This window comes from Oncorhynchus tshawytscha, linkage group LG19 (assembly GCF_018296145.1).
Source record: "Oncorhynchus tshawytscha isolate Ot180627B linkage group LG19, Otsh_v2.0, whole genome shotgun sequence".
In the NCBI taxonomy this organism is placed as follows: Eukaryota; Metazoa; Chordata; class Actinopteri; order Salmoniformes; family Salmonidae; genus Oncorhynchus; species Oncorhynchus tshawytscha.
Window position 1 is genome coordinate 10818500 of NC_056447.1, and position 21800 is coordinate 10840299.

General features: G+C 42.7%; 1 protein-coding gene across 3 annotated transcripts in view; it reads right to left on the reverse strand.

The window, feature by feature from the left end:
- Positions 1–21800, reverse strand: part of LOC112218357 (Krueppel-like factor 8) — an 83838-nt gene that overhangs the window by 51512 nt on the left and 10526 nt on the right. The window lies entirely within an intron of this gene.

Genomic DNA, 21800 nt, shown 5'->3' on the forward strand with positions numbered 1-21800 from the left:
AGGTCACAAGTCTTGCTGCTGTGATGGCACACTGTGGTATTTCAGTTTATCAAAATTGGATTTGTTTCTGAATTCTTTGTGGGTCTATGTAATCACACACACACACACACACACACACACACACACACACACACACACAGTAACGCAATTAAGGTTTGACTCAAGTTTTCACTTTAAAATGTATGCCAAACAAAAAACATTGATTTCAAAGTTTAACCATAAACCTCTATGCACAACGACTAAATAAACAATTTACAAAGAACATTTCACAAAAACATATTTCCTGGAAGAACTGCAGAAGTTCACTGACAGAATTACAGTCAAATCTCCCTCAGCTATTTATGCGACCAAATTCTCCAAAAACTCGGAAATATCGGCTACGAATTATGATTAAAAGATGTCTGCAGAAAGAATGGGGTGTCAGCTATGAAAAAAAATGTTGGTTATTGAAGTACAGTAGGTGAAGTGGATTTACATCTGGTAACGGAATTACGGTAACGGAATCATAGGTCCCTGTTCTGTACTCTACACAAATTCATAATTATGCTTATGAATATCATTCTCTCCATGGTGATGTACCTAGGAACTCAAAAAGGTAGACATTTCCAATATCCTTATTTTTGCATATTTAGGTATTATTCTAATCACTGGCTCTTATTGTAATGAGCTCGACCCTCAAACAAGAGCACATTTGGTTGGTCCAGACCAGATCAAATGTGAAAGGATCCTAGATGTCTATGGTTCCCAAGTTTGGACAGTACAGCACGGTAGAGCACAGGGTCCGGTTTCCTGGAAGTGATGGAACTTAGCATCTTCCCATCAAAGGCCCACATGCGTTTCAGGAAGGCCAAGAAGATCGTCAAGGACCTCCATCAAGGCCAAATCACAATGGAGAGAGAACGGTTGCTACGTGCGTCATTGGAACATGTGACGATACTGATAGGATCAGCTTTCTCAAATAAAATCTTTCCTTAACATTATAATTATTCAACAATACTGACGACAGATCAGCTCCTCGAGAGATATTACAATCTACAGCTGCAAATACTGAGGCGGCTTATTGTAACTCTTACCCAATGAAAGAAAATGCACAAAATCACAATTTGGTACATCATTGCTGTTAGGCTACACATATTTCAAGACAAATTACAGACAGTAGCCTACAAGTAGCAAAATACAACTCAATTGATTGAACATGAAATGTATGTCAATGTGATATATTTTAATGTAGCCATCTTGGGTTTCATTTGAAGCATCATTTTATACGTCGCTTGTCTGTATCAATTGCAAAGACATTGGCAACTTTGTATTTCTACTGTAGTCAACTTTATTCTGAAGTTATCGGCAGTCAAACCATGTAATTCTTTGTTTAGCGGAGATCTTGTGTATAAAGTGATGCTGGAGTGCAAAAAAAACATCTAACGACGCACTGTTCTACGAGTGGTCTGAGGCAGGCGTTAGATTAACGGTAGAGTTCAGTACAGTAAACCCAGCATGCACATAACGTTCTGAAGACCATGTTTTCTTAGAGCCTGGTGAGAGAGTGGTTGTCCTATGGTTATTTTGCATACAACCTTCCCACAACATTCTGGGAATGGTGCAGGATAGTTGCTTGGATTCGGAACACTCTCAGAACATTTAAGGAACTTGACAAAACAATGTTATTTTCTTGGTATTTCATTACTTTAACAGAACGTTTCCTAAAAGTTCAAACGTGATAACATTTATCCATTTTGTTCATGGTATAGGAAGGTTTTCCAACTGGTTTGACATTGGGAATGTTCTCAAATGGTTTCTTAAGGCTCTCTGAACTATGTTCTTCTGTGGGAATTTCAGTACTTCGGCAAGTTTTCCTCACGGTTCTATGTATAGTCGTTTTCTCAGAACATTAAGAAAGCTTTCCATAAATAAAAAAAAGAAAACATTAGTAACATTACAAAAAACACTTCCTAAAAACGTTATTAAAAAACATATACATTTTGATGTCAGCATCAACAAAACTCTCATTATCCTCTATCTTGTTAAGTGTGTTTAGGTGTGTTGGCCTCACCTGATCTTAATGAGTGCTTGTTACCTTAAAAATGGGGTCTGTTTTAACAAACAAAAATGAACAGCTTCGTATGAGTAAAAAAAACAACATATCATGATTGCTCCAACCTGGTGGCGTAGTGGACTTTCCATGGATACATAACAAAAGATAATAGGTTTGAATCTCATTGACGCTGTGCCACAATGAAAAATAAATGTGTTTGCATGATTAATGCCTAAATAAAAATGAATTTCCATGTGTCCCATCTGTGCTTGGAGTTCAAAGCAGTTAACCTAAGCTAGCAGTGTTATTAAAAGTCGTATTGAAACATTCAGGTAAAGTTTTAAGGAGCTACCTGCAGATACATGCAGGGTAGTAACGTCATGAGTTGGGATTATGGTTAATTGTTTTAACAATAGACGATCGGAGTGTGCCAGAGCGCAGAATAACTGATGAATATACGAACGCTCAACACCGGTTGAAATTATCCCGATGTCGGCTAAAAAAGCATAACTAAATTGTTGCCAGGAGCACAATTACAGTCACCCAGCTCTGCTAGGGGGAGTAAAATGGTCAGAGTGGGGTGTTCTCTCATCATGTGTCTGGAAGTAGCTAGCCAATGTTAGCCAGTTAGCTTGGATGTTTGACTGCCGTTGTGAGGTCATAACGTTCGGACCAACCTTACTCATCGGTCAGAGAGTCCAGTATGTGCTCTGAATGCTCCTAGAGCGAGAAGCTCTGAATTTACAAATGGACAATCTGACAGCACATTTGCGGTCACCAACGCTCTGGATAACAAAACAGGCTAACCAGATCTGCTAGGGCAAGCAATGTTCAGTGAACTGTTCTCACATGTGTGTCTGGAAGTAGCTAGCAAGTTAGCTAGCTTGGGTGCTGGACTGGGTACAGAACGCTCGGATCAACCCTTAAAGAGATGGGTGGGGCTAAAGCATAAGAGGGTGTGAAAGATGCTGAATGGGTGTAGACAAAGAAGGGCTCTCCAGTAGGTGTACCAAATAATTCAAAGGCCATTTTCTCAAAAATGAGGTTACAAGTTTATCAACTTTCAAAGCAGAATTACATTCCCATTGTTCCTCAAATGCAGTGTATTATATACCATTTTGTAGCTCTGTGTCTTTGCTTTTATCCAATCTAAAAAACACAATTTGAAATTTTGCCACCTAAGACCGATTTGGTCAGTCGGTCCCAATTTGACATGCTCCTATGAACTTCACATGTTGGGTCCATTTAGATGGAAATGCCTCTTACAGTTCGTACTGTAACAAAATAGACTCTTAGCTTTAATTTGACATGCTCTTCACATGTAGGTGCTCATGGGTCCTTTTAGATGGAAAGGCCACAGCCCAGCTTCTTAGCAGAATGCCAGAATACAGCTTAGCAGAGTGCGAGAGAGAACTTTTGAAACTTTTATGAGTGTAATGTTTACTGTTAATGTCTGATTGGGATAGGTAATAAAGTGACAAACTATGTAAACATATGTTTCCCATCCCAATAAAGCCCTTTAAATTCAATTTAATTGGAGAGAGAGCGGGCGAGAGAGAGAAAGGGTAGACACGTGACCCAGCTGCAGCAGATTCCTCACGGAGGTGTGGTCCCCCAATCAGCCTGGGTGTGGCTCTGCTCACACACACACACACACACACCCCTCCCCACTACACACACACACACACACATCTCCCTGCTACACACAAACCCTCCTACCCCCGCTACACGCACGCACACACCCCTCCCCCTGCTAAAAACACACATGCTGTGCCCTCTCCCAACACCCACTGTAAAAGTGACAGCCCAGCTAGCACATTTGGTTCCTTGGAAGTTGTGGGAACGTACGTTTTTTGGCCCCCAAGTCTGACCGGTTTTTAAATGCTCTAAGAACGAAAGTGAACATTTCCTCTGTTCTGGGAACATACATTTTTAAGTTGAAGGGAGATTCTGAGAATGTTTTACAATTGTTCCCTGGGAGGTTTTATTATCATTCAGACAATGGAATTATCTGTTATTTGAAGGTAAATACAGTTCTGAGAATATGCTTATCTACCGACTCTCTTCTCTGTATATATCAATGATGTCGCTCTTGCTGCTGGTGAGTCTCTGATCCACCTCTACGCAGACGACACCATTCTGTATACTTCTGGCCCTTATTTGGACACTGTGTTATTAAATTCTACAACCACCTAAAAAGAAGCTATTGAGAAAGGCCGCCGTAGGCAGACCTGGCTATGTGCACTGCCCACAAAATGAGGTGGAAACTGAGCTGCACTTCCTAACCTCCTGCAAAATGTATGACCATCTTAGAGACACAGTGGTTAGAGCGTTGGACTAGTAACCGGAAGGTTGCAAGTTCAAACCCCCGAGCTGACAAGGTACAAATCTGTCGTTCTGCCCCTGAACAGGCAGTTAACCCACTGTTCCTAGGCCGTCATTGAAAATAAGAATTTGTTCTTAACTGACTTGCCTAGTTACAGTGCCTTGCGAAAGTATTCGGCCCCCTTGAACTTTGCGACCTTTTGCCACATTTCAGGCTTCAAACATAAAGATATAAAACTGTATTTTTTTGTGAAGACTCAACAACAAGTGGGACACGATCATGAAGTGGAACGACATTTATTGGATATTTCAAACTTTTTTAACAAATCAAAAACTGAAAAATTGGGCGTGCAAAATTATTCAGCCCCTTTACTTTCAGTGCAGCAAACTCTCTCCAGAAGTTCAGTGAGGATCTCTGAATTATCCAATGTTGACCTAAATGACTAATGATGATAAATACAATCCACCTGTGTGTAATCAAGTCTCTGTATAAATGCACCTGCACTGTGATAGTCTCAGAGGTCCGTTAAAAGCGCAGAGAGCATCATGAAGAACAAGGAACACACCAGGCAGGTCCGAGATACTGTTGTGAAGAAGTTTAAAGCCGGATTTGGATACAAAAAGATTTCCCAAGCTTTAAACATCCCAAGGAGCACTGTGCAAGCGATAATATTGAAATGGAAGGAGTATCAGACCACTGCAAATCTACCAAGACCTGGCCGTCCCTCTAAACTTTCAGCTCATACAAGGAGAAGAATGATCAGAGATGCAGCCAAGAGGCCCATGATCACTCTGGATGAACTGCAGAGATCTACAGCTGAGGTGGGAGACTCTGTCCATAGGACAACAATCAGTCGTATATTGCACAAATCTGGCCTTTATGGAAGAGTGGCAAGAAGAAAGCCATTTCTTAAAGATATCCATAAAAAGTGTTGTTTAAAGTTTGCTACAAGCCACCTGGGAGACACACAAAACATGTGGAAGCAGGTGCTCTGGTCAGATGAAACCAAAATTGAACTTTTTGGCAACAATGCAAAACGTTATGTTTGGCGTAAAAGCAACACAGCTCATCACCCTGAACACACCATCCCCACTGTCAAACATGGTGGTGGCAGCATCATGGTTTGGGCCTGCTTTTCTTCAGCAGGGACAGGGAAGATGGTTAAAATTGATGGGAAGATGGATGGAGCCAAATACAGGACCATTCTGGAAGAAAACCTGATGGAGTCTGCAAAAGACCTGAGACTGGGACAGAGATTTGTCTTCCAACAAGACAATGATCCAAAACACAAAGCAAAATCTACAATGGAATGGTTCAAAAATAAACATATCCAGGTGTTAGAATGGCCAAGTCAAAGTCCAGACCTGAATCCAATCGAGAATCTGTGGAAAGAACTGAAAACTGCTGTTCACAAATGCTCTCCATCCAACCTCACTGAGCTCGAGCTGTTTTGCAAGGAGGAATGGGAAAAAATTTCAGTCTCTCGATGTGCAAAACTGATAGAGACATACCCCAAGCGACTTACAGCTGTACTCGCAGCAAAAGGTGGCACTACAAAGTATTAACTTAAGGGGGCTGAATAATTTTGCACGCCCAATTTTTTAGTTTTTGATTTGTTAAAAAAGTTTGAAATATCCAATAAATGTCGTTCCACTTCATGATTGTGTCCCACTTGTTGTTGATTCTTCACAAAAAAATACGGTTTTATATCTTTATGTTTGAAGCCTGAAATGTGGCAAAAGGTCGCAAAGTTCAAGGGGGCCGAATACTTTCGCAAGGCACTGTAAATAAAGGTAAAATTTAAAAAAACATATTTCCCTCAGATTACACAGAGCCACAAATAATTTGAAAACAAACCCAATTTTGATAAACTCCCATATCTACTGGGTGAAATACCACAGTGCGATATCACAACAGCAAGATTTGTGACCTGTTGCCACAAGAAAAGGGCAACCAGTGAAGAACAAACACCATCGTAAATACAACCCATGTTTATGTTTATTTATTTTCCCTTTTATACTTTAACTATTTGCACATAATATGACATTTGAAATGTCTTTATTCTGGAACTTTAGTGAGTGTAATGTTTGCTGTTGAAATTGTATTGTTTATTAACTTAACACATGTTTCCCATGCCAATAAAGCCCTTGAATTTAATATATAAATAAGAGAGAGTGAGAGAGAGAAAGAGAGAGAAGAGAGAGAGAGAGAAAGAAAGAGAAAGAGAAAGAGAGAGAGAGAGGGAGAGCCCTTCCCTGGGATCTGTTGCGGCAGGAGAAAAAAAAGACACAGAAAGAGAGAGAGAGTGATGAGTGTAAGAGAGGAAGAGCGTGTGTGACAGAGATGGAGAGGGGGGAACAGAGTGACAATCTGGGTCACTGCTCTTCCCTCCCTCATCATTCCTCCCACACCCCCATGGCTCTGTGGCTGCGCCCCTCCCAGCTTGGCCTGCTGTCTGGGACACACACACACACACGTCTGTCCCTCACTCCTTCCTCTCCTATTTCCCACAGACACACAGTCGGACACCGGAGTCTCTGGGAACATTGTGGCTCTAACAGCACACACACAGTGAAAGAAGGCCCATTACCATCGACTATGAGGTGAGGAAACTGGGATACATCCTGTAATGCTGTAGCCCCAGAATGGAGGAAGTGACAGAATGTCTACTGTAACTGTACCGTGACCCCATATTGGTTTGGTATGAAGCTAGACAGTTAATGGTTTACCCTCAGATCACACAGGCCACGGCTGCCATAAATAAAACCCCACAGCCAGGAGGTGCCTGAGGGGGAGAGAATACAGACATACACACCATAACGCTGTCTTTGTCTCACACACAAACTGTACATGTGACACATTAACAAACACATAAATCACAACGCATACACAGCAAAGGTACACGCCAAACACACACACGCCTTGCCCCGTACCCTCCAGTTTCAGCCCTCAGTACCATGGCCCCTGACCTCTGTGTGTTCTGCTTAACGGTCATGATGAATAGGAAGCATAATTACAGTTGGTACCCTGGAGACACACACAGAGAGAGACACACAGGGGGAGAGAGAGAGAGAGAGACACACACACACAGAGAGAGAGACACCCACAGAGAGAGAGAGAGAGAGAGAGAGACACAGAGATACACGGAGAGAGAGAGACACGCACAGAGAGAGAGACACACGCACAGAGAGAGAGACACACAAGCACAGAGAGAGAGACACACAAAGAGAGACACACAAAGAGAGAGAGACACACACAGAGAGAGACACACACACACACACAGACAGAGAGACACACACACAGAGAGAGACACACACAGAGAGAGACACACACACAGAGAGAGAGACACACACACACACACACACACACACACACACACACACACACACAGAGAGAGAGACACACACACACAGAGAGAGACACACACAGAGAGACACACACACAGAGAGACACACACAGAGAGAGACACACACACAGAGAGAGAGACACACACACAGAGAGAGAGACACACACACAGAGAGAGACACACACACACACACACACACACAGACAGAGAGAGACACACACACACACACACACACACACACACACACAGAGAGAGACACACACACAGAGAGAGAGAGACACACACAGAGAGAGACACACACACACACACAGACAGAGAGACACACACACAGAGAGAGACACACACAGAGAGAGACACACACACAGAGAGAGAGAGACACACACACACACACAGAGAGAGACTCATTACTGTGAGACTTTAAAACTCTATAAAACGTACACTCAGAACCAAAAAGGCACAGTACAACAGCAAGCAGCTGACACTAATTGAGTCCATAAAAACAAACAACTTCTGGCAAAATTGAAAGAAAAAAAACGACAAAAATCTAAACAAGAGGAATTAGCAATACAAAATGTTGACATATGGACAACCCATTTTAAAACAGTCTACGGCAGCGTTCAAATTGACACAAACATAGAACGCCAAATTCATGAGAAGTTGAATGTATTAGAAAAGACTGTAAATGACAATCAAAATCCACTGGAGTCCCCAATTACTGACCAGGAGCTCTATAAACTTCAGGCTCTCAAATATAAAACAGCATGCGGACCTGATGGCATCCTAAATTAGATGCTCAAACTCACTAGTGCAAAATTTCAATTGGCTATATTAAAACTGTTTAATTTGATCCTGAGGGTAGGTTATTCCCCTGACATCTGGAATCAAGGACTCAAACCCCCAATCTTTAAAAACTGAGACAAATTTGACCCTAACAATTACAGAGGCATTTGTGTGAAAAGTAACCCGGGGAAGGTTTTCTGTAGTATTATAAATGTAAGAGTTCTAAACTTCCTTAATAAGCACAATGTCTTGAGTAAAAGCCAAATTGGATTTATACCAAAACATCGCACAACTTATCATATTTACACCCTACACACCCTGATAGATAAACATGTCCATCAAAATAATACCAAAATATACGCTTGCTTTATCAACTTCCAAAAAGCATTTGATTCTATTTGGCAAACAGGACTGTTCTACAAAGTTAATGAAAGGGGTGTAGGGGGTAAAACATATGACATAATTAAATCAATGTATACTGGCAATATGTGCAGCATTAAACTTGGCAAGAAAATAACAGAATTCTTTAACCAGGGGCGGGGCCTTCGTCAGGGTTGCAATCTGAGCCCTGCACTCTTCAATATTTACATCAACGAATTGGCCACTATTCTAGAAAAATCCTCAGCCCCTGGTGTTAGTCTCCACAATTCAGAAGTTAAATGCCTACTCTTCACAGATGACCTGTCTGCCGTCACCCACAGCACATGGCCTACAGCAGAGCCCGGACCTGCTAGAGCAGTAATGCCAGACGTGGGCCCTTGCAGTAAACCCCAAAAAGACTAAAATAATGATTTTCCAGAGAAGATCCAGATCTCAGGGAATTAAACCAAAGTTCTCAATTGGTACAACATATATAGAGTACTGCACACACTACAATTACTAAGGTTTAAAAATAAGCTAAACTGGACACCTTAATGATGCATTGAATAAACTGAGAGAAAGCATGCAGGGCATTCTACTCCATTAAAAAGATAATTCAAATACCTATTACAATTTGGATAAAACTAATTGAATATGTCATTGAACCAATTGCACTTTATGGCAGTGAGGTGTGGGGTCCACTTGCAAAACAAGATTTCATCAAATGGGACAACAAACCCATTGAAACCCTGCATGCAGAGTTCTGTAAGATTCTCCTACATTTCCAGAGGAAAACTACAAACAATGCATGCAGGGCAGAATTAGACCAATATCCACTAATAATACAAACTCAAAAAAGAGCAATTAAGTTTTGGAAACATCTAAAATACAGTGACCCCCTCGCATATCATTACCAAGCCCTGCAATGCCAAGAGCTGAGCAAAGAAAAGAGTCCCCTCATCCAGCTGGTCCTGGGGCTGAGTTCACAAACCTGTCTACTTATACACTAAAACCTCAGGATTAGAACCTCCAATCAATCAGAATAAACCAAATTACAACACAGTCAAAACAAAACTATATTGCTTATTGGGAAACACAAGCACAAACACAAAGCAAAAATGCAGTGCTATCTGGCCCTACATCGACAGTACATTGTCGCTAACTATTTGACCATGGTTACTGATCAAAACTTTAGAAAAACCTTGACAAAGTACAGGCTCAGTGAGCACGGCCTTGCCATTGAGAAGAGTAGACAGGAAAACCTGGCTCCCTGTAGAGGAAAGGCTGTGCAACCACTGCACAACAGCAGAACCTGAGACAGAGCTGGATCTCCTGACAAAATGTGAAAAATATAAAACAATTAGAGAGTGTTATTTCCCCAAATTTGAAACCCTTATTCAAGGTTTCAAAGACCTCTCTGATGAGAGCAGGCTACCCGTCCTGTTGGGGGAGGACGCAGAGAGCTGTGGGTTGGAAGCGCACTATATTGCCTCATAAGATGAGGGACATTGTCTGACAGACCAATCAAACTGCACATGTCATCTATTGTATGATTATTGTTGTTGTTCAATGTATGGTTATTTTGACACTTGGTTATTGTTGTTACTGTTGTCCCGTTGACAATTTAAATTCTTATTATTTTCTTATTGTAAATATCCAAAGTAAGCTTTGGCAATATTTACATTGTTACGTCATGCCAATAAAGCAAATTGAATTGAATTGAGAGACACACACACAGAGAGAGAGAGAGACACAGAGAGAGACACACACAAAGCACCCACAACCAATTTCTGTTGGAGAGCAGTTGATCAACACATTCATTCATGAAAGAGAGAAAATGTCCTGTTTACCATGCAGGCAGATGATGGAGGGAGGGAGGCTCCCCTCTAGGCTCGACTAGACTCATAACCTCTACAGCGGGTTGCTTTTCCTCCTTATGAGGCCTACAGCACTGGGGGAAGAGGGGACCAAAAAGGAGAGGAAAGAAGGTGGGGTAGAGAGTAAAGAGAAGAGAAGACAGGAGAGGATTTGACAGTAGAGGAGAAAATAAGGGTACAGATAGAAGGGGAACAGGGAGAGGATTTGACAGTAGAGGAGAAGATAAGGGTACAGATATAAGGGGAACAGGGAGAGGATTTGACAGTAGAGGAGAAGATAAGGGTACAGATAGAAGGGGAACAGGGAGAGGATTTGACAGTAGAGGAGAAGATAAGGGTACAGATATAAGGGGAACAGGGAGGCGGATTTGACAGTAGAGGAGAAGATAAGGGTACAGATATAAGGGGAACAGGGAGAGGATTTGACAGTAGAGGAGAAGATAAGGGTACAGATATAAGGGGAACAGGGAGAGGATTTGACAGTAGAGGAGAAGAAATGGGACAGTGAACAGGGAAGAAGAAGAGAGGGGACAAGGGCTATGAGGAGGAGAGGCTGAGAGGTTCACACAGACAGAGGTTCATTTTAACCAGCGCTGTGGGGCTAGAGCAGGGCTGGAGGGCTGGGCCTATAGAGCCCAGGAGGACCCCACCGAGGAAGGGCCCCGGGGCCAGGTGCCAACACCACCCACTGGGCTGAGGGTGGGAAAGTGTGTGGCAGGTTCTCCCACTGCGAAAGGCTCAAGGGGGAGAACCAGATTGAGCCACTCAAATGAACTCCCCCTCTCCAAACACACACACACACACACACCAGGCCAACCTCTACCTAACTAACCACCACTATTCTCAGACCTCAAACCTTTGCCCAAATTCCATAGTGCAGTCTAGCCCCTTTGCCCTTCCCTCTCCCTCTAAGGGGTGGGGAAACAAACCTCTCTGTGCCAAAGGGGGAGGGGTGTGACCGGAGAGAGGACACTCACAAATATACACACACACGCCTACAGACAAACATGTGATCAGATAATCTGAACTCAGTGTTTGTGTGTGTGGACATGTTGAACTATTCTTGCGGAGACCAGAAGTCCCCACAAGAATAGTAAACAAACACATATTTGACCAACTGGGGACATGTTGTTGGTCCCCACAAAGGAACCAACAAATTTCTAGGGTTAGTTTTTTGGGTTAAGGTCAGAATTGGTGTTAGAGTTAGGTTTAGGGGAGATGGGGTTAGTTTTAGGGTTAGAATAAGAGTACGGATTAGGGAAAATGGTAATAACGACACAACACCACAGATGTTTCTAGTTGAGGGACTGTACTGGCATGCTGACTGCCGGGATGTCCACCAGAGCTGTTGGCAGAGAATGTAATGTTCATTTCTTTACCATAAGACACCTCCCAACGTTGTTTTAGAGAATTTGGCCATACGTCCAACAGGCCTCACAACCAGAGACCACGTGTAACCACGCCAGCCCAAGACCTCCACATCCGGCTTCTTCACCTGTGGAATCGTCTGAGGATTATTTCTGTCTGTAACAAAGCCCTTTTGTGGGACAAAGAACTCATTCTGATTGGCTGTGCCCCTGCCCAGTCGTGTGAAATCCATTGACTAATCAACGTATCTCAATTGACTGATAACCTTCTGTGAACATTAACTCAGTCGAATCTTTCAAATTGTTGCGTGTTGCGTTTAGATTTTTGTTCAGTGTACATGGTCATCTTCAAACAAATCGTCCTATTTTTTTGTAGGAGGCTAAAATCATGATTTGGACATTCAGTGAAGTGCATTATCCTCATGATTCCTGTAATGAAAGTGTCTGCCTGCCCTCGGAACCGTTTTGGCTGGGGCCTGCTGCTGTGTCGGGGCCACTCTCTCTCTACTTTCCCAGGAGGGGGAATTATCCAGGATAAGAAGAAAGAAAAGGTGTTCTGACCGTACACAGAGTGTACAAAACATTAGGAACATTTCCTCTTTCCATAACACACAGACTGACAAGGTGAAACCAGGTTTAAGCTATGATCCCTTACCGATGTCATCTGTTAAATCCACTTCAAATAGTGTAGATGAAGGAGAGGAGACAGGTTGAATAAGGATTTTTATGCATAGAGACAATTGAGCCATGGATTGTGTATTTGTGCCATTCAGCGGGTGACAAGACAAAATATTTAAAGTGCCTTTGAATGGGGTATGGTAGTAAGTGCCAGGTGCACCGGGTTGAGTGTGTCAAGAACTGCACATTTCCCGTGTTTATCAAGAATGGTCTACCACCCAAAAGGACATCCAGCCAACTTGTCACAACTGTGGGAAGCATCGGAGTCAACATGGGCCAGCAATCCTGTGGAACGCTTCAACACCTTGTAGAATCTATGCCTCAAATTGAGATATTTTTCTGAGGGCAAAAGGAAGGTGTTCCTAATGTTTTGTCCACCCAGTGCCTTAGGAAAGTAGTCACACACCGTAACCTTTTCCACATTGTGTTGTGTTAAAGTGGGATTCAAATGGATTTACTTGTGATTTTTTTGTTGTCATTTATCTAAACAAAATATTCTGTCATGTCAAAGTGGATTTAAAAAAAAAACATTTGTTAAGAATAAAACACTAATATATCTTGGTTAGATAAGTATTCAACCCTCTGAGTCAATACATGTTAGAATCACCATTGGCAGTGATTTCATTGGCACATCATTATTTAAAAAATTCTTCAAGCTCTGTCAAGTTGGTTGTTAATCATTGCTAGACAGCAATTTGTAAGTATTGCCACAGATTTTCAAGCCGATTTAAGTCACACCTGTAACTAGGCCACTCAGGAACATCCAATGTCGTCTTGGTAAGCAACTCAAGTGTATATTTGGCCTCGTGTTTTAGGTTATTGTCCTGCTGAAAGATTAATTTGTTTCCCAGTGTCTGTTGGAAAGCAGACTGAACCAGGTTTTCCTCTAGGATTTTGCCTATGCTTAGCGTTTGTTTTTATCCTAAAGAAAAGTCCTTGCCGGTGACAAGCATACCCATAACATGATGCAGCCACCCCCATACATGAACATTTGAAGAGTGGTACTCAGTAAAGTGTTGGATTTTAAACAAACAACACTTTGTATTCAGAACATAATTAATTTATTTTTCCATATTTATTTGCTGTTTTACTTTAGTCCCTTATTGCAAACAGGATGCATGTTTTGGAATATTTTTATTATGTATAGGCTTCCTTCTTTTCACTCTGTAAATTAGGTTAGTCTTGTGGAGTAACTACAATGTTGTTGATCCATCCTCAGTTTTCTCCTACCACAGCCATTAAACTCTGTTTTAAAGTAATCATCATGGTGAAAACTCTAAGCTGTTTCCTTCCTCTCCAGCAACTGAGTTAGGAAGGACGCCTGTATCTTTGTACTGACTGGGTGTATTGATACACCATCCAAAGTGTAATTAATAACTTCACATGTTCAAAAGGATATTCAACGTCTGCTTTTTTATGTTAAACCATCTACCAATAGGTGCCCTTCTTTGTGAGGCATTGGAAAACCTCCCTGGTCTTTGTGGTTGAATCTGTGTCTTAAATTCACTGCTCAACTGAGGGACATTATAGATAATTGTATGTGTGGGGTACAGAGATGAGGTAGTCATTCAAAAATCATGTTAAACACTATTATTGCACAGAGAGTGAGTCCATGCAATTTATATGACTTGTTAAGCAAATTATATGGCAAGCCTAAATAAATTACTCTTGAACTTATTTAGGCTTTTCATAACAAAGGGGCTGAATACTTATTGACCTAAAAAACAACATCATTCTACTTTGACATTATGGGGTATTGTGTGTAGTAGGCCAGTGACACATCATCTACATTGAATCCATTGTAACACAACAAGTCAAGGAGTGTGAATACCTTTCTGAAGCAGACCACCATAGTCCCTGTGCCCAAGAACAACACTATTGCACTCCACCCTACCCTCTCCCACTTAGTGTTCAAATCAAATCACATTTTATTGGTCACATACACATGGCTAGCAGATGTTAATTTGAGTGTAGTGAAATGCTTGTGCTTCTAGTTCCGACAGTGCAGTAATATCTAACAAGTAATCTAACAATTCCACAACCACTACCTAATACACACATCTAAAGGGATGGAATAAAACATGTACATGTCAATATATTGATGAGCGATGACCGAGCAGCATAGGCAAGATGCAATACAGTGGCAAGAAAAAGTATGTGAACCCTTTGGAATTAACCTGGACTTCTGCTTAAACTGGTCATACAATTTGATCTGATCTTCATCTAAGTCACAACAATAGACAAACAGTCTGCGTAAAACTAATAACACACAAACAATTATAAATGTTCATGTCTTTATTGAACACACCGTGTAAACATTCACAGTGTAGGGTGGAAAAAGTATGTAAACCCTTGGATTTAATAACTGGTTGACCCTCCTTTGGCAGCAATAACCTCAACTAAACGTTTTCTGTAGTTGCGGATAAGACCTGCACAACGATCAGGATGAATTTTGGACCATTCATCTTTACAAAACTGTTTCAGTTCAGCAATATTTTTAAGATGTCTGGTGTGAACCACTCGAGGTCATGCCACAGCATTTCAAAATCAAGTTGAGGTCAGGACTCTGACTGGGCGCATTTTCTTCTGTTGAAGCCATTCTGTCGTTGATTTACTACTGTGTTTTGGGTCGTTGTCCTGTTACAGCACACAACTTCAATTGAGCTTCAATTGGCGGACAGATAGCCTTATATTCTCCTGCCAAATGTCTTGAAAACTTGGGGGGTGTTATTTTTCCGTCGATGATAGCAATCTGTCCAGGCCCTGAAGCAGCAAAACAGCCCCAAACCATTATGCTGCCTCCACCATACTTTACAGTTGGGATGAGATTTTGATGTTGGTGTGCTGTGCCTTTTTTTCTCCACACAGTGTTGCGTGTTCCTTCCAAACAACTCAACTTTAGTATAATTTGTCCACAGAATAGTTTGCCAGTAGCGCTGTGGAACATCCAGGTTCTATTTTGCGAACTCCAGACGTGCAGCAATGTTTTTTTTGGACAGCAGAGGCTTCTTCCGTGGTGTCCTCCCCTGAAAACAATTATTGTTTAGTGTTTTACGTATCGTAGACTCGTAAACTGAGATGTTAGCATGTTCCAGAGGTTTCTGAAAGTCTTCAGCTTACACTCTAGGATTGTTCTTTACTTCATTGAGAATTCTGCGCTGTGCACTTGCAGTCTTCTTGGCGGGACAGCCACTCCTAGGGAGAGTAGCAACAGTGCTGAACTTTCTCTATTGATAGACAATGTGTCTTACCGTGGACTGATGTTCATCAAGGCTTTTAGAGATACTTTTGTAACCCTTACCAGCTTTATGAAAGTCAACCATTCTTAATCTTTATTTATTTTACACCATAATTTGCAAATAAATTCATTAAAAATATTACAATGGGATTTTCTGGACAATGGGATTTTCTGGATTTTTTTTCTCATTTTGTCTGTCATAGTTGAAGTGTCCCTATGATGAAAATTACTCTCTCATTTTTTTAAGTGGGAGAACTTGCACAATTGGTGGCTGACTAAATACTTTTTTGCCCCACTGTATGTTCATTACTGTTCACAAAACACTAGCTTAGAGCTGAATTCACTTTGTGATAATACGTTCCTTACTGTTCACAAAACACTAGCTTACAGCTGAATTCACTTTGTGATAATATGTTAATTACTGTTCACAAAACACTAGCTTACAGCTGAATTCACTTTGTGATAATACATTCCTTACTGTTCACAAAACACTAGCTTACAGCTGAATTCACTTTGTGATGATATGTTCAGGGTAAACCAGGGTATAACCTAGCCTCATGGAACCAGCCTGATCACTGTGTTAACATAGAATGTCCAGGGTATAACCTAGCCTGGCACCAGCCTGATCACTGTTCACCATATAATGTCCAGGGTATAACCTAGCCTGGCACCAGCCTGATCACTGTTCACCATATAATGTCCAGGGTATAACCTAGCCTGGTGGATCCAGCCTGATCACTGTGTTCAACATATAATGTCCAGGGTATAACCTAGCCTGGCACCAGCCTGATCACTCTGTTCACCATTTAATGTCCAGGCTATAACCTAGCCTGGTGGCACCAGCCTGATCACTGTTCACCATTGATAATGTAATTAGTGCTCTGCGCGTGTGTGACCGACCAGTATCTTTGATGAGGGGCCAGGAGATGATCTTTGCTGCTATGCCCATCAATGGGGCTCTGGCAAAGACCTCATCTCCAGCCTGTTCACCACTGGTCCTCGAAAGGAGAGAACAGAATTAGGTAGCACTCAGCGATAATAATCATACAAGACATATCTATTACTTTTTACAATATTTTGTTATTATTGAATCGAATGGTACTATCAATGGGGAGGATATGAGACACCAAAAAATAAGGAATGACAACTGGCAAGGTAGCCCCAGCACCACCAGTCAAAATGTTAATAGATATAGTATCTGTGACAATAAAAGATGAAAGACCAGTGTAATATTTCACATTGTTATATTAGCAGAACACTGCTTCTCCAGTATTATGTGGTTGGATGGTTGACTCTACATGAAACTGTTACACTCAAAACGTCATCAAAACACTTTGTTTAGAATATCTACATATGTTCAGCAATTATACTCTTCTCATATTACTTTGTAGGCTAATTAGTACGAGAAGAGTGCCATCTTCCTGCATCTCATATCTGCCTGTAGTTATTGAACACTCCCTTCTGGACCCATGAGGCAAACTCAATCATATCCAGGAAGGTGTGCCATGCACTTCACCCCTCCTGCCCCCTGACTGCACATGTCCATAATCTGTAATAATTACATAGATGGAAGGGACTTCATCACCCACTGGAGACTTGAAGACAGAACCGCACACAGAGACCTGTGCATGTCAGTGTGTTAGACAGACAAATCCATAGATTTGGGAAAATATACCATAGAATTATATTTCTATCTCTGGTTAGACAGCTGAAGTGGTACTCTACACACAACTGACTTTGATGTATTAGGTAAAGGGTAGGCATGCTGTCTTTATAAAGAACATCAATATGATATGTACAGCACAATCATTTGTCGAACACAAACACAACCATCGACTTTATGAAATCTACACTCAAGCTGGCCATGTTTGTGCCATGTCCACGTGTAGCCTACCTACACCTGTAGGGATAGTCGTTCTGGGATTTGTCTCCCCGGGAAAGATCTGACAGCGGATATCAGGAAAGACGAAAGTAGCCAGTTATAGAATATTGTGTTGTAGGACAGCTGAGCTGACTTGAACGCTGCAGGCATTCAACTCACAGCAGTTAATATTGTTTCCACGGTGACGTGATAAAACATTCAAACTAAGTTGCCAGTTACTTTCGTGGCAAGGCGTTGTACAACGACTGTCTTGTGAAACAGCTTCCAGACACTGGCTCTTGTGATCTTGCCATAACTGATTTGACAGAAATATCCGCTAGATTGGCTAGCCAGCTGCGGCTAAACTGCTGTCAGCTTGGCTAAACACGAGGTCTGCGCAGGCTCGAACATGTTGAGATGGGCGAGTCAATCACCAAGGCCAGAAGTCCTCATCTTGAAAACTCTTACTAGCCGGCTACCACCTGGTACTCTACCCTGAACCTTTAGAGAGAGTGCTTGCCCTATGGACAAACAAAGAGTCATAGAACAATGGTCACTAGCTCTGGAGAAAAAAAATTAAGAGACCACTGCAAAATGTTCAGATTCTCTGGTTTTACAATTTATAGGTATGTGTTTGGGTAAAAAAATTAACATTTTTGTTTTATTCTATAAACTACTGACAACATTTCTCCCAAATTCCAAATATTGTCATTTAGAGCATTTATTTACAGAAAAGGACAACTGGTCAAAATAACAATAAAGACGCAGTGTTGTCAGACCTCGAATAATGCAAAGAAAATGAGTTCATATTCATTTTTAAACAACACAATACTAATGTTTTAACTTAGGAAGAGTTCAGAAATCAATATTTGGTGGAATAACCTCCACCAGTCTTTCATATTTTGACCAGTCATTTTCTGCAAATAAATGCTCTAAAATGACAATATTTTGTGGTCAGTAGTTTATAGAAAACAAAGATGTTTATTTTACCCAAACACATACAGTTGAAGTCAGAAGTTGACATACACTTGGGTTGGAGTCATTAAAACTCTTTTTTTCAACCACTCCACAAATTTCTTGTTAACAAACTATAGTTTTGGCAAGTCGGTCAGGACATCTACTTTGTGCATGTGTAACATGCACCGATTGAAACGCTATTAGCGCGCACCACCGCTAACTAGCTAGCCATTTCACATCGGTTACACATGACACAAGTCATTTTTCCAACAATTGTTTACAGACATATTATTTCACTTATCACTGTATCACAATTCCAGTGGGTCAGAAGTTTACATACACTAAGTTGACTGTGCCTTTAAACAGCTTGGAAAATTACCATATAATGGTTCTCAATCAGAGACAACGATTGACAGCTGCCTCTAATTGGGAACTATACCAGGCCAAACGCATAGAAATAGAAAACATAGAAAAAAACACAGAATGCCCACCCCAACTCACGCCGTGACCAAACCAAAATATAGATATAAAAAAGGAACTAAGGTCAGGACGTGACAGTACCCCCCCCCAAAGGTGCGGACTCCGGCCTCAAAACCTGCACCTATAGGGGAGGGTCTGGGTGGGCATTTCACCGCGGTGGCGGCTCTGGTGCGGGACGTAAACCCTACTCCACTTAGTCTTGGCCCAATTAAGTGGCGCCTTTGGAGCGGCGACCCTCGCCGCCAACCTCGGACTAAGGACCCTTGCAGCGGACCCCGAATAGACGGGAGACTCCGGCAGCGCCAGAGTGAAACGCGACTCCGGCTGTGCCGGAGTGAAGGACGGTTTCGGCTGTGCCGGGGTGAAGGGCGGCTCCGGCAGCGACAGAAGTGAAGGGCGGCTACGGCGGCTCCCGACTGACGGGCGGCTCCTGACTGACGGGCGGCTCTGGCGGCTCCTGACTGACGGGCGGCTCTGGCGGTTCCTGACTGACGGGCGGCTCCGGCAGCTCCTGACTGACGGGCGGCTCCGGCAGCTCCTGACTGACGGAGAGACAGCCTGGTGCGTGGGGCTGCCACAGGACCCACCAGGCTGGGGAGACCAACAGGAGGCCTGGTGCGTGGAGGAGGCACCGGATACACAGGGCCGTGGAGGCGCACTGGCGGTCTCGACCGCATAGCTGCCCCCCCTGTTCTGGCTGGATGCCAGCTTCCACCCGGCAAATGCGGGACGCTGGCACCGAGCACACCAGCCTGAGAATACTCGGCAAAGACACCGTGAGCATCACCCCATAGCACGGGGCCTGACCTGTCACCACCTACATTTTTTGGGGCTGCCTCTCGGGCTTCAATGACCGGGTCTTGTCCTCTACCATTCTCTCCTCCCCGGTCCAACTCTTCCTCCAGGTTGGCGCACGCTGCTTGGTCTTCTTGTGCTGGCTAATTCTGTCACGCTCGCTATCCTCAAGCTCCCTGTCATAAATCGACCAAGGCGCAGCGTGCATGTAGTTCCACATCTTTTAATAAAAGTGAAACCAAAATAACCAAAAAATAAACAGGTAAACAGCAAAGAACGTGACGCAACCGAGGTGCACACAAACACACGGAGGTATTGAAGTGGCCATCACAAAGCCCTGACCTCAATCCTACTGAAAAAGCGAGCAAATGTGCGAGCAAGGAGACCAACAAACCTGACTCAGTTACACCAGCTCTGTAAGGATTAAATGTAAAGAATTTTGAAAAACTGAGTTTAAATGTATTTGCTAAGGTGTATGTAAACTTCCGACTTCAACCGCTTGACTTTCTCCAGATTTTGTTATTCTAAAATGGATTAAATAAAAACATTTCCTCAGCAATCTACACGCAATACCTCGTAATGAAAAATGTAAGAATTCAGACCCTTTGCTATGAGAGACTTGAAAATGAGCTCAGGGGTATCCTGCATCCTGGGTGGTAGTTCAACTAGGGTGACGACAAGGTAGAACAGGGCTTATACACCACAGTAGAGGAACCCTGCTCTAGGCTATGTATTACCTACGTATACCTGGGTGGTAGTTCAACTAGGGTGAAGACAAGGTAGAACAGGGCTTGTACACCACAGTGTTGGTCTTAGAAGAACAAGTCAAATGTTTGGCATCTCACCTCCTTCTTTCTATACCTCCTTCTCTTTCCCTCCCTCTCTCTGCCCTACAAACAGAGCCCTGAGCAGCTTACATCAAGCTCCCAACATCAATACACACTTACGCACGTGTGAGTACACACAGTCTCTCTCACTCTCCGTCTCTCACACACACACATTCAGAAACACCCTCCCCTCCTACTGTCTCTTTTCAGTTTGGCCCGTGTGTTTGGCAGAGCTACAGGGGTTGCTAGGGGGACCGGATTATTTCGCTGGTTAATGATTGTGGTGCGATGGTAGGGGGTCACTCCGTCACATCAGCCCTAATCTGGAAAACCCCTACCACACACACATTAACACAAACACACCCTACTCCACCCCCTGCCATCCGCCCACCATACACACTAAAGAACACTCTCTCAAAAGTATACTACAGTACAGTGGTGAAATCCTATTTCAACAGCCTGAGGGAGATAAGGAAACAGCTCTCTCTCATCCTACCCAGCCCTCATCCCACCCAGCCCTCATCCCCAAACTAAACCACACAGCCACACAACCCTCCATCCCAGTTACCAGCCTGTTCTTCTCGCATGCTTCCATCCCCTCACCCCTCCTTTCCCCCAGAACCACACATACACTCCCATAACACACAAACCAGATGCTGTATAGAGGCCCAGAATATAACACATTCTACTACACCGGATTCATGGAACAGAAGTTCTACATGCCACACAGACCCAAATAGAACTGGACTTCTCTGTTTCTTTACTGGACTCTCATGCTGCACTAGAGGAAAAGAGAGGGGAGAAAGAGAGAGAGAAAGAGAGAGAGAAAGAGAGAGATTCTACCACCTCCAAGCAGGCTTCCAGTGAAGAACATTC